Source organism: Colobus angolensis, unplaced genomic scaffold (genome assembly GCF_000951035.1).
Source record: "Colobus angolensis palliatus isolate OR3802 unplaced genomic scaffold, Cang.pa_1.0 Scaffold117, whole genome shotgun sequence".
Classification (NCBI taxonomy): domain Eukaryota; kingdom Metazoa; phylum Chordata; class Mammalia; order Primates; family Cercopithecidae; genus Colobus; species Colobus angolensis.
Window position 1 is genome coordinate 5,068,167 of NW_012112808.1, and position 3,720 is coordinate 5,071,886.

The 3,720-nt window shown below is 44.6% G+C and overlaps 1 protein-coding gene across 1 annotated transcript in view; it reads right to left on the reverse strand.

Annotated features, from left to right (window-relative positions):
* The window catches only part of RBBP9 (retinoblastoma binding protein 9), a 21,284-nt gene that overhangs the window by 4,313 nt on the left and 13,251 nt on the right, over positions 1 to 3,720 (reverse strand). The window lies entirely within an intron of this gene.

The window sequence follows — 3,720 nt, forward strand, 5'->3', positions numbered from 1 at the left end:
AACCCGGGAGGCGGAGCTTGCAGTGAGCTGAGATCCGGCCACTGCACTCCAGCCTGGGCGACAGAGTGAGACTGTCTCAAAAAAAAAAAAAAGTCAATAAACTACTTAAAAACTCATTTGTGGTAGCCTACAGAAAGCATGTGCTATCTGCTGTTGAGGTTGATGTGAAAAATAGCAAGAAAACTGCAGAACTACAAGCCCAGTCCTGGCTACTGGATGAGCTTCTACTCATTTTTCTTTCCTTTTTTATTTTTCTGAGACAGAGTCTCACTCTGTCACCCCAGGCTGGAGTGCAGTGGCACAATCTTGACTCACTGCAACCTCCACCTCCTGGGTTCAAACGATTCTCCTGTTTTAGCCTACTGAGTAGCTGGGATTACAGGCATGCACCACCATACCCAGCTAAATTTGTATTTTCAGTAGAGACAGGGTTTCACCATGTTGGCCAGGCTGGTCTTGAACTCCTGACCTCAAATAATCTGCCCACCCTGGCCTCCTAAAGTGCTGGGATTACAGGTGTGAACCACCGCACCCAGCCCCTACTCATTTTTCAAGGTAGTTCAAACTTGTGCAAACCTTCCCCAATAAACAAAAAGTGTAATCCACCCACGTTTAGTATGCTTCAGTGTCACTTGGTTGGTGAACATGCAGATGCTCAGGCTCAGACCCAGAGCCTCTGATTCAGAAAGTTGGGATTAAGGCCTAGAATCTGCATTTTAAGACATGATCCCTCCTTCAACCCAGATGACTCTAATGCAAGTGGTCTGTGAACTGTATTTTAAGAAACACTGTACAATACCAGAAATGTACCTTTGGTACCACACATTCCACATTGCCTTGTATTATTCATTTGTGTCGTCTTATGTAAATTTCTCTCAATAAACTGTCAGCTCCTTAAGGGCAGGTATGAGTCCTATTGATCTTTGCATTCCTGATGCCCATTACAGTGCCTGGCAAGTAGACACCCAGCTAACTATTAGGTTGGTACAAAAGTCATTGCAGTTTTTGCCATTAAAAGTAAGCAGGAGGCTGGGCGCGGTGGCTCAAGCCTGTAATCCTAGCACTTTGGGAGGCCGAGACGGGCGGATCACGAGGTCAGGAGATCGAGACCATCCTGGCTAACACAGTGAAACCCCGTCTCTACTAAAAAATACAAAAAACGAGCCGGGTGAGGTGGCGGGCGCCTGTAGTCCCACCTACTCGGGAGGCTGAGGCAGGAGAATGGAGTAAACCCGGGAGGTGGGGCTTGCAGTGAGCTGAGATCCGGCCACTGCACTCCAGCCTGGGTGACAGAGCGAGACTCCGTCTCCAAAAAAAAAAAAAAAGTAAGCAGGAGACAGACAAGAAATAAACAGGATGTCAGATGCCATGCATAATCCTTGACTAGATCTAGGATTGATTAGGTCTAGGTGAAAAGTACTACAGATAATAAGATATAAAGAGGATAGGAGCAAGTAGAGTGAGGCTCCTTTATTGGTAAAAACCAGAATCATAATATTTGCAGACAGCAGTATCCCTCAGCAAAGACTGGGATAAGGAAAGACACATAGTAATAATTTCGAGAGGCCTTTGTGCCAAGAAAGAGTTAGCATTGGTATTTTGTTCTTGGGCCTAAGCTTTTTTCCCCATTTACTTTGAAAAATATCAAACCTACAGAAACGTTTAAAGAACAAGCACCTATGCTGGGTGTGGTGGCTCACGCCTGTAGTCCCAGCACTTTGGGAGGCCAAGGCAGGCAGATCACCTGAGGTCAGGAGTTCAAGACCACCCCGATCAATATGGTGAAGCCCCTCTCTACTAAAAATACAAAAATTAGCCAGGTGTGGTGGCAGGCACTTGTAGTCTCAGCTACTCGGGAGGCTGAGACAGGAGAATTGCTTGAACCTGGGAGGCGGAGGTTGCAGTAAGCCGACATTGTGCCACTGTACTCCAGCCTGGACAACAGAGCAAGGCTCTGTCTCAAAAAAAAAAAAAAAAAAAGAACAAGCACCACCTAGATTCATTAATTTTGTCACATTTCACCCTTACTTTAGCATGCATCTCTTAAGAAGGCCACTCCCTTAACCATGGTACCACTATTATACCCAATAAATTTCACATTGATACAGCAATATTATCTGTATTCATTTTTCCCCAACTGAACCAAAAACGTCCTTTAAAACATTATACAATCCTAGATCTAGTCAAGGATTATGCATTGCATTTTATTTTCATGGCTCTTCAGTCACTTTTATTTATTTATTTATTTATTTATTTTTATTTTTTTGAGACGGAGTCTCGCTCTGTCACCCAGGCTGGAGTGCAGTGGCCGGATCTCAGCTCACTGAAAGCTCTGCCTCCCGGGTTTATGCCATTCTCCTGCCTCAGCCTCCCGAGTAGGTGGGACTACAGGCACCCGCCACCTCGCCCGGCTAGTTTTTTGTATTTTTTAGTAGAGACGGGGTTTCACCATGTTAGCCAGGATGGTCTCGATCTCCTGATCTCGTGATCTGCCCGTCTCGGCCTCCCAAAGTGCTGGGATTACAGGCTTGAGCCACTGCGCCCGGCCTCTTCAGTCACTTTTAAATTTTTTCTTTTAAATGACATTAACATTGTTTAAAAGTTTAGGCCAGTTGTCTTGTACATTATCCTCTAAATGGGATTGTCTGTTTCCTCCTAACTAGACTGAGGTAAACATTTCTGGCAAGGATACTACATAGGTGATGCTATGTCTTTCCCACACCATCACAACAGGGCACAAATGATGCCAGTCTATTATTGGTGAGATTAAGTTTGATCACTTGCTTACGGTGACACCATGTGATCTCTCCATTGTAAAGGCACAGCTTCCCTTTCATGATTAGAGTCATCTGTAGGGTAGTCCTCTATGATTGTGTCAATAGGAAATTCTACAACCTTAACCCAATCGTTTTGGCATTCATTTTTCTCCTTGTCTCCCTTAACTTTAGAAGTCAATTCTTAGAAGGTTGCTAATAATCCTGCAGTGAGTTCAAGGATCTTTAAAAGCAGGCACATCTTTACTAATCAATGGCTTGAGAAAAATGCAGTTGGCCTTGAGCTGGGACAGAATTCAATAATACAAGGAGCTCTTCGTTTTCCAGACAACCCCTGGCAGCATATAAACATCCTTACACTAGGAGTGTACCATAATTTTGTAGCTTCATCCTGAAATACTCTTGTAACTTTAATCAGTGTGGCTGAAAGTTTATGAAATTTGGCAAGATTCCCTGACATGCAATTCATGTGACATCCTAAGTGACTGCTTGGGACAAATAAAAACTATTATCCTTTGTCATTTTGCCTAGCAAATATGAAAGAAACTCAACCCTTATAGGCTAAACTTAGCTTAGTCAGCCAGCTAAGTCCCTACCCACTAGGCCTTATAAGGCTAAAAGGGGAGATACAATATTCTTAAGGAGCAGTAGGGATATGCCCATGAACCTAAGGACTGGGGATTCACAGGTGAGTGACACTGCAGACACAATCTACCATATGCCAGGCTCTCTTCTAGGCAATTGGGTTTCAGTGCCAGACTGAACAAAGCCCTGCCTTCCTGGAGTCTACATTCTATTGGCAGGAGACAGATAAGAAATAAACAGGATGTCAGATGGTAAAAACTGCTGCAGACAGACCGGGCGCGGTGGCTCACGCCTGTAATCCCAGCACTTTGGGAGGCCAAGGCGGGTGGATCATCTGAGGTCAGGAGTTCGAGACCAGCCT